Here is an 11,161-nt window from a genome sequence, read left to right as displayed (position 1 = left end):
ACATGAATAAAACCTTCTATGGTCATACACCCAATGTTGATGGTTTATTGAATCTTGATCGTGGTAATACACATATTCATAATATTGATGCCAAAATATGCAAAGTTGATAATGAAAGTGCAACATATTTGTGGCACTACCGTTTGGGTCATATCGGTGTAAAGCGCATGAAGAAACTCCATAAAGATGGACTTTTGGAATCACTTGATGCTTGCGAACTGTGCCTTATGGGCAATATGACTAAAACTCCGTTCTCCAGAACAATGGAACAAGCTTGTGACTTATTGGAGATAATACATACCGATGTATATGCTCTGATGAGTGTTGATGCTCGTGGCAGGTATCGTTATTTTTTGACCCTCGCAGATGATTTGAGCACATATGGGTATATGTACTTAATGAAACACAAGTCTGGAACATTTGAAAATTTCAAAGAATTTCAGAGTGAAGTGGAGAATCATTGTAACAAGAAAATAAAGTTTCTACGATCATTATCGTGGAGGATAATATTTGAGTTACCAGTTTGGCCTTCATTTAAAACAATGTGGAATAGTTTCACAGCTCATGCCACCTAGAACATCACAGCATAATGGTGTGTCTGAACGTCATAACCGCACTTTATTGGATATGGTCCAATCTATGATGTCTCTACCACTATCATTTTGGGGTTATGCATTAGAGACAGCTGCATTCACTTTAAATAGGGCACCATCAAAATCCGTTGAAATGACACCTTATGAACTGTGGTTTGGCAAGAAACCAAAGTTGTCGTTTCTTAAAGTTTGGGGTTGTGATGCTTATATGAAAAAGCTTCAACCTGATAAGATCAAACCCAAAACGGAGGAAAGCGTCTTCATAGGATACCCAAAGGAAACTGTTGGGTACACCTTCTATCACAGATTTGAAGGCAAGATCATTGCTCAGAATGGATCTGTCGTGGTGGGCGCATGGCAGATACCAAGGGATGGCTAAAGAGAGGAGGAGGCTCGAGGGCGCTGGTGAGCTCCAGAGGTGAGGTTGGAATGAGCGGGCGCAGGATGCCGGACATACCCAGGTTCGGGGCTCTCCGGAGAGATAATACCCCTAGTCCTGCCGAGTGTAGTTGGATGATCGATAGTACAATGTTGCTCCTGGAGCTGTATGAGGAGGAAGGAAGCAGGCCAAGGCTTAGGCTGCTCCTTCTCTCCGGTGTTGCGGCTTGGTGGCTAGTCCTATGCTCGCTTGTTCGTTCTGCTTCTCACCGGCAGCTTTTCATTACATGTCCTCTGCAGGCATGGGTTCCTGGGGGGTTTAATAGATGAACCCACCCAGGGTTACAATGGTAATATGCCGAGTCAGTGGATCCGTATTGTCGGTGTCCGGGACGCCGGGCTGGGTCCCGCTTGGGGGCTTGTGGTTCGCCGGGTTTCCCTAGGTGCAGGCCCTACAAGCCTAGGGGGACTGTGCGCCGTCTTGTCGATCGTCAGGGCGTGGCTGAGTCAGGTCATGTACAGTGCTTTCCGTCAGGCTGTCGCTTGCTGTCGTTAGCGGTGATGGCGGAAGCACTGTTGCCACGCCAGCCCTGGTCAGTGGGTAGGTAAGGGGCACTGTTGCCACGCTCCGGCTGACCATAGGCATGGGTGAGAACACTGTTGTCTTGGTCATCGGTGATTGTCGTCTTGTCCCATCGTACGGCCTGGATGGGACGGGAGCTTGACCCGTGGCTGGATTGCAGTGCACACCACGGGTGGGGTCGACTTGTTGGGGAAGCCTTGGTTGTGCCGGGTTCGGCCGCCTTGCGACAGTTGCTGAGTCCGGGTCGATGTACCTTGCCATGTCGGAGGGTCTGGCCGGGCTGCGGGCCTTGCCGGGTCGAGCGACCCGGCCAGTGTTGGGAACGTTGTATAAAATAAAAAATTTCCTACGTTCACCAAGATCAATCTATGAGTTCATCTAGCAACGAGAGAGGGGAGTGCATCTACATACCCTTGTAGATCGCGAGCGGAAGCGTTCAAGAGAATGAGGTTGAGGGAGTCGTACTCGTCGTGATCCAAATCACCGGAGATCCTAGCGCCGAACGGACGGCATCTCTGTGTTCAACACACGTACGGTCAGCGTGACGTCTCCTCCTTCTTGATCCAGCAAGGGGAAAGGCGAGGTTGATGAAGATCCAGCAGCACGACGGCGTGGTGGTGGATGCAGCAGGGATCCCGGTAGGGCTTCGCCAAGCGTCTGCGGGAGAGAGAGGTGTAGCAAGGGGGAAGGGAGGCGCCAAGTGCAAGGGTGCGGCTGCCCTCCCTCCCCCCTCTTTATATAGGGACCCCAAGGGGGGGTGGCCCTAGGAGATCCCATCTCCAAGGGGGGCAGCCAAGGGGGGTGGCTTGCCCCCCAAGGCAAGTGGAGGCGCCCCCCACCCTAGGGTTTCCAACCCTTGGCGCAGGGGGGGCCAAGGGGGGGCGCACCAGCCCACCAGGGGCTAGTTCCCCTCCCCACTTCAGCCCACCGGGCCCTCCGGGATAGGTGGCCCCACCCGGTGGACCCTAGGGACCCTTCCGGTGGTCCCGGTAAAATACCGGTGACCCCCAAAACTTTCCCAATGGCCGAAACTCGACTTCCCATATATGTTGGCTCCCACATGCTCCTCGATCATCTCATCGGATGAACCACGATGTCGAGGATTCAAGCAACCCCATATACAATTTCCTTTGTCAATCGGTATGTTACTTGCCCGAGATTTGATCATTGGTATACCAATACCTAGTTCAATCTCGTTACCGGAAAGTCACTTTACTCGTACCGTAACGCATGATCCCGTGACCAGACACTTGGTCACTTTGAGCTCATTATGTTGATGCATTACCGAGTGGGCCCAGAGATACCTCTCCGTCATACGGAGTGACAAATCCCAGTCTCGATCGGTGTCAACCCAACAGACACTTTCGGAGATACCCGCAGTATACCTTTATAGTCACCCAGTTACGTTGTGACGTTTGGTACACCCAAAGCACTCCTACAGTATCCGGGAGTTACACGATCTCATGGTCTAAGGAAAAGATACTTGACATTGGGAAGCTCTAGCAAACGAACTACACGATCTTGTGCTATGCTTAGGATTGGGTCTTGTCCATCACATCATTCTCCTAATGATGTGATCTCGTTATCAATGACATCCAATGTCCATAGTTAGGAAACCATGACTATCTGTTGATCAACGAGCTAGTCAACTAGAGGCTCACTAGGGACATGTTGTGGTCTATGTATTCACACGTGTATTACAATTTCTGGATAATACAATTATAGCATGAATAAAAGACAATTATCATGGACAAGGAAATATAATAATAATCCTTTTATTATTGCCTCTAGGGAATATTTCCAACAGTCTCCCACTTGCACTAGAGTCAATAATCTAGTTACATTGTGATGAATCGAACACCCATAGAGTTCTGGTGTTGATCATGTTTTGCTCGCGGAAGAGGTTTAGTCAATGGATCTATGACATTCAGATCTGTATGTACTTTGCAAATATCTATGTCTCCATCTTGAACATTTTCACGGATGGAGTTGAAACACCGCTTGATGTGCCTGGCCTTCTTGTGAAACCTGGGATCCTTGGCAAGGGCAATAGCTCCAGTGTTGTCACAGAAGAGAGTGATCGGCCCCGACGCATTGGGTATGACTCCTAGGTCTGTGATGAACTCCTCCATCCATATTGCTTCATGCGCTGCCTCCGAGGATGCCATGTACTCCGCTTCACATGTAGATCCCGCCACGACGCTCTGCTTGCAACTGCACCAGCTTACTGCTCCATGATTCAACATATACATGTATCCGGTTTGTGACTTAGAGTCATCCAGATCTGTGTCGAAGCTAGCGTCGACGTAACCCTTTACGACGATCTCTTCGTCGCCTCCATAGACGAGAAACATGTCCTTTGTCCTTTTCAGGTACTTCAGGATATTCTTGACCATTGTCCAGTGTTCCTTGACGGGATTACTTTGGTATCTTACTACCAAACTTACGGCAAGGTTTACATCAGGTCTGGTACACAGCATGGCATACATAATAGATCCTATGGCTGAGGCATAGGGGATGACACTCATCTCTTCTTTATCTTCTGCCGTGGTCGGGCATTGAGCCGAGCTCAATCTCACACCTTGCAATACAGGCAAGAACCCTTTCTTGGACTGATCCATATTGAACTTCTTCAATATCTTATCAAGGTATGTGCTTTGTGAAAGACCTATGAGGTGTCTCGATCTATCCCTATAGATCTTGATGCCTAGTATGTAAGCAGCTTCTCCAAGGTCCTTCATTGAAAAACACTTATTCAAGTAGGCCTTAATGCTGTCCAAAAGTTCTATATCATTTCCCATCCAAAGTATGTCATCTACATATAATATTAGAAATGCATAGAGCTCCCACTCACTTTCTTGTAAACGCAGGCTTCTCCATAAGTCTCCATAAACCCAAACGCTTTGATCATCTCATCAAAACGAATGTTCCAACTCCGAGATGCTTGCACCAGCCCATAAATGGATCGCTGGAGCTTGCACACCTTGTTAGCATTCTTAGGATCGACAAAACCTTCCGGCTACATCATATACAGTTCTTCCTTATGATGTCCGTTAAGGAATGTCGTTTTGACGTCCATCTGCCATATCTCATAATCATAGTATGCGGCAATTGCTAACATAATTCGGACAGACTTTAGCTTCGCTACGGGAGAAAATGTCTCATCGTAGTCAACCCCTTGAACTTGTCGATAACCCTTAGCGACAAGTCGAGCTTTATAGATGGTAACATTACAATCCGCGTCCGTCTTCTTCTTAAAGATCCATTTGTTTTCTATCGCTCGCCGATCATCGAGCAAGTCTGTCAAAGTCCATACTTTGCTTTCATACATGGATCCTATCTCAGATTGCATGGCTTCGAGCCATTTGTTGGAATCTGGGCCCGCCATCGCTTCTTCATTGTTCGAAGGTTCACCGATGTCTAACAACATGATTTCCAGGACAGGGTTGCCATACCACTCTGGTGTGGAACGTGTCCTTGTGGACCTACGAAGTTCAGTTGCAACTTGATCCAAAGTACCTTGATCATCATCATTAATTTCCTCTCCAGTCGGTGTAGGCACCACAGGAACATTTTCCTGAGCTGCACTACTTTTCGGTTCAAGAGGTAGTACTTCATCGAGTTCTACTTTCCTCCCACTTACTCCTTTTGAGAGAAACTCTTTTTCCAGAAAGGATCCATTCTTGGCAACAAAGATCTTGCCTTCAGATCTAAGGTAGAAGGTATACCCAATGGTTTCCTTAGGGTATCCTATGAAGACGCAATTTTCCGACTTGGCTTCGAGCTTTTCAGGTTGAAGTTTCTTGACATAAGCATCGCATCCCCAAACTTTTAGAAACGACAGCTTAGGTTTCTTCCCAAACCATAATTCATACGGTGTCGTCTCAACGGATTTAGACAGAGCCCTATTTAAAGTGAATGTAGCTGTCTCTAGAGCGTATCCCCAAAATGATAGCGGTAAATCGGTAAGAGACATCATAGATCGCACCATATCCAATAGAGTGCGATTACGACGTTCGGACACACCGTTACGCTGAGGTGTTCCAGGCGGCGTGAGTTGTGAAACCATTCCACATTTCCTTAAGTGCGTACCAAACTCATGACTTAAATATTCTCCTCCATGATCTGATCATAAGAACTTTATCTTTCGGTCACGTTGATTCTCTACCTCATTCTGAAATTCCTTGAACTTTTCAAAGGTCTCAGACTTGTGTTTCATCAAGTAGACATACCCATATCTACTCAAGTCATCAGTGAGAGTGAGAACATAACAATATCCTCCGCGAGCCTCAACGCTCATTGGACCGCACACATCGGTATCTATGATTCCCAATAAGTTGGTTGCTCGCTCCATTGTTCCGGAGAACGGAGTCTTGGTCATTTTGCCCATGAGGCATGGTTCGCATGTGTCAAATGATTCATAATCGAGAGACTCTAAAAGTCCATCAGCATGGAGCTTCTTCATGTGCTTGACACCAATGTGACCAAGGCGGCAGTGCCACAAGTATGTGGGACTATCGTTATCAACTTTACATCTTTTGGTATTCACACTATGAATATGTGGAACATTATGTTCGAGATTCATTAAGAATAAACCATTGACCATCGGGGCATGACCATAAAACATATCTCTCATATAAATAGAACAACCATTATTCTCGGATTTAAATGAGTAGCCATCTCGTATTAAACGAGATCCAGATACAATGTTCATGCTCAAACTTGGCACTAAATAACAATTATTAAGGTTTAAAACTAATCCAGTAGGTAAATGTAGAGGTAGCGTGCCGACGGCGATCACATCGACCTTGGAACCATTCCCGACGCGCAACGTCACCTCGTCCTTCGCCAGTCTCCGCTTATTCCGCAGCTGCTGCTTTGAGTTACAAATATGAGAAAAGGCACCAGTATCAAATACCCAGGAGCTACTACGAGCACTGGTAAGGTACACATCAATTACATGTATATCACATATACCTTTAGTGTTGCCGGCCTTCTTGTCCGCTAAGTATTTGGGGCAGTTCCGCTTCCAGTGACCCTTCCCTTTGCAATAAAAGCACTCAGTTTCAGGCTTGGGTCCACTCTTTGACTTCTTCCTGGCAACTTGCTTACCAGGCGCGGCAACATCCTTGCGGTCCTTCTTGAAGTTCTTCTTACCCTTCCTTTCTTGAACTTGGTGGTTTTATTGACCATCAACACTTGATGTTCCTTTCTGATTTCTACCTCTGCTGACTTCAGCATTGAAAATACTTCAGGAATAGTTTTCACCATCCCCTGCATATTGTAGTTCATCACAAAGCTCTTGTAGCTCGGTGGAAGCGACTGAAGGATTCTGTCAATGACCGCCTCATCCGGGAGGTTAATGTCCAGCTGGGACAGGCGGTTGTGCAACCCAGACATTTTGAGTATGTGCTCACTAACAGAACTATTTTCCTCCATCTTACAACTATAGAACTTGTCGAAGACTTCATATCTCTCGACCCGGGCATGAGCTTGGAAAACCATTTTCAGCTCCTCGAACATCTCATATGCTCCGTGTTGCTCAAAACGCTTTTGGAGCCCCGGTTCTAAGCTGTAAAGCATGCCGCACTGAATGAGGGAGTAATCATCAGCATGTGTCTGCCAAACGCTCAAATCGTCTTGCAGTGCTGGGAGAGCAGGTGGGTCACCTAGCGGTGCTTCTAGGACATATGCTTTCTTGGCAGCTATGAGGATGATCCTCAGGTTCCGGACCCAGTCCGTATAGTTGCTGCCATCATCTTTCAGCTTGGTTTTCTCTAGGAACGCGTTGAAGTTCATGTTGACATGAGCATTGGCCATTTGATCTACAAGACATTTTTTGCAAAGATTTTAGACTAAGTTCATGATAGTTAAGTTCATCTAATCAAATTATTTAACGAACTCCCACTCATATTAGATATCCCTCTAGTCATCTAAGTGTTACATGATCCGAGTCGACTAGGCCGTGTCCGATCATCACGTGAGACGGACTAGTCATCATCGGTGAACATCTCCATGTTGATCGTATCTTTCATACGACTCATGTTCGACCTTTCGGTCTCTTGTGTTCCGAGGCCATGTCTGTACATGCTAGGCTCGTCAAGTTAACCTAAGTGTTTTGCATGTGTAAATCTGTCTTACACCCGTTGTATGTGAACGTTAGAATCTATCACACCCGATCATCACGTGGTGCTTCGAAATAATGAACTGTCGCAATGGCGCACAGTTAGGGGGAACACTTTCTTGAAATTATTATGAGGGATGATCTTATTTACTACAGTCGTTCTAAGTAAACAAGATGCAAAAACATGATAAACATCACATGCAATCCAATATCATATAGCTCCTTTGATCTCCATCTTCGGGGATCCATGAGCATCTTCGTCATCGGCATGACACCATGATCTCCATCATCGTGTCTCCATGAAGTTGCTCGCCAACTATTACTTCTACTACTATAGCTAACGGTTTAGCAATAAAGTAAAGTAATTACATGGCGTTAAATCATTGACACGCAGGTCATACAATAATTAAGACAACTCCTATGGCTCCTATCGGTTGTCATACTCATTGACATGCAAGTCGTGATTCCTATTACAAGAACATGATCTCATACATCACAATATATCATTGATCATTCATCACAACTTTTGGCCATATCACATCACAAAGCAATTGCTGCAAAAACAAGTTAGACGTCCTCTAATTGTTGTTGCATCTTTTACGTGGCTGCAATAGGGTTCTAGCAAGAATGTTTTTTTACCTACGAAAAAGCCACAACGTGATTTGTCAACTTCTATTTACCCTTCATAAGGACCCTTTTCATCGAATCTGCTCCAACTAAAGTTGGAGAGATAGACACCCGCTAGCCACCTTATGCAACTAGTGCATGTCAGTCGGTGGAACCTGTCTCACGTAAGCGTACGTGTCAGGTCGGTCCGGGCCGCTTCATCCCACAATACTATTGAAGCAAAATAAGACTAGTAGTGGCAAGAAAGTTGACAACATCTACGCCCACAACAGATTTGTGTTCTACTCGTGCAAAGAGAACTACGCATAGACCTAGCTCATGATGCCACTGTTGGGGAACGTTGCATAAAATAAAAAAAATCCTATGTTCACCAAGATCAATCTATGAGTTCATCTAGCAACAGAGAGGGGAGTGCATCTACATACCCTTGTAGATCGCGAGCGATAGCGTTCAAGAGAACGAGGTTGAGGGAGTCGTACTCGTCGTGATCCAAATCACCGGAGATCCTAGCGCCGAACGGACGGCACCTCCGCGTTCAACACATGTATGGTCAGCGTGACGTCTCCTCCTTCGTGATCCAGCAAGGGGAAAGGAGAGGTTGATGAAGATCCAGCAGCACAACGGCGTGGTGGTGGATGCAGCAGGGATCTCGGCAGGGCTTCGCCAAACGTCTGCTGGAGAGAGAGGTGTAGCAAGGGGGAAGGGAGGCGCCAAGTGCAAGGGTGCGGCTTCCCTCCCTCCCCCCTCTTTATATAGGGACCCCAAGGGGGGGCGCCGGCCCTAGGAGATCCCATCTCCAAGGGGGGCAGCGGCCAAGGGGGGTGGCTTGCCCCCCAAGGCAAGTGGAGGCGCCCCCCCCCCCACCCTAGGGTTTCCAACCCTAGGCGTAGGGGGGCCAAGGGGGGGCGCACCAGGCCACCAGGGGCTGGTTCCCCTCCCCACTTCAGCCCACGGGGCCCTCCGGGATAGGTGGCCCCACCCAGTGGACCCCCGGGACCCTTCTGGTGGTCCCGGTACAATACTGGTGACCCCCGAAACTTTCCCGATGGCCGAAACTCGACTTCCCATATATAATTCTTTACCTCCGGACCATTCCGGAACTCCTCGTGACGTCCGGGATCTCATCCGGGACTCCGAACAACTTTCAGTTTGCTGCATACTAATATCTCTACAACCCTAGCGTCACCAAACCTTAAGTGTGTAGACCCTACGGGTTCGGGAGACACGTAGACATGACCGAGACGGCTCTCCGGCCAATAACCAACAGCGGGATCTAGATACCCATGTTGGCTCCCACATGCTCCTCGATGATCTCATCGGATGAACCACGATGTCGAGGATTCAAGCAACCCCGTATACAATTCCTTTTGTCAATCGGTATGTTACTTGCCCGAGATTCGATCGTCGGTATCCCAATACCTCGTTCAATCTAGTTACTGGCAAGTCACTTTACTCATACCGTAACGCATGATCCCGTGACCAGAAACTTGGTCACTTTGAGCTCATTATGTTGATGCATTACCGAGTGGGCCCAGAGATACCTCTCCGTCATACGGAGTGACAAATCCCAGTCTCGATCCGTGTCAACCCAACAGACACTTTAGGAGATACCCGCAGTATACCTTTATAATCACCCAGTTACATTGTGACGTTTGGTACACCCAAAGCATTCCTACGGTATCCGGGAGTTACACGATCTCATGGTCTAAGGAAAAGATACTTGACATTGGAAAGCTCTAGCAAATGAACTACACGATCTTGTGCTATCCTTAGGATTGGGTCTTGTCCATCACATCATTCTCCTAATGATGTGATCTCGTTATCAATGACATCCAATGTCCATAGTCAGGAAACCATGACTATCGGTTGATCAACGAGCAAGTCAACTAGAGGCTCACTAGGGACATGTTGTGGTCTATGTATTCACACGTGTATTACGATTTCCGGATAATACAATTATAGCATGAATAAAAGACAATTATCATGAACAAGGAAATATAATAATAATCATTTTATTATTGCCCCTAGGGCATATTTCCAACAGCCACGCACGTGCCGGTTTTGAGGGGCGATGCGGGCCCCATCATTTTTGAAGAGGATCCAGGTTCCGTTGCCTACCCGGGGTTCATCCCCCCGACAGTAGTCCCCGAAGCTGTGAAGGTCCGCCGTCCTTGGATGAGTGGGCCTTCACAGTTTCCCCCTTGAGCAAGGTGGATTCTGCGAGCGTTGGGTCCTGCAACACCCATTGTGTGCCGGTTTTTTCGGAAACCGGATCGCGGCATCCCGGCCGTGGCGGGAACCGAGGAGTCCGTCGAATCTTGGGGCAATCCCTCGGGCTTTGCGCGGGCGCCACGTGGTGACTGAAGCCGGAGGGGCCTAAGAGGCCATGCGCGTGACGGGACTGGGTGACGGGCCAGGGCCTGCCACTGTACGCCCTTGGCCCACGCGTGCGGATTTATTGCGGCGTCTGGGGGGCGGTTGCACTTCCCCGAGCAGTTACTGCACATGTATGTGCGCACTTATTGTGGGGTAGTGGAACGGGTGCGTGCAGACGATCCCACTCCCCCATGTTTGAACTGGGGGCTATAAATCAGGGGGCAGGGGGGCGGCGGACATTATTCTCGCTCGCGCCCTCTTGTCCCTTTGCTTTCGCCCTGCCCTTTGCAACCGACGCACTACGGCGCCCGCTGCTCCAAGCAGAGCTTCTTCCGTCATCCATCTTCGTCTTCATCTTCTTCTGATCATGTCGCTGTCGTCGGGCTCCTGGATCAGCTCGAACGTCACCGCCGACGACATCACCCGCCTCAGGGCATCATGGCGCCTGCTGCGGGAGACAGACGTCGATGTTCTCCTGCC

The sequence above is a fragment of the Triticum aestivum genome, chromosome 6B, assembly GCF_018294505.1.
Source record: "Triticum aestivum cultivar Chinese Spring chromosome 6B, IWGSC CS RefSeq v2.1, whole genome shotgun sequence".
NCBI classification, from domain to species: domain Eukaryota; kingdom Viridiplantae; phylum Streptophyta; class Magnoliopsida; order Poales; family Poaceae; genus Triticum; species Triticum aestivum.
This window is presented reverse-complemented; position numbering follows the sequence as displayed.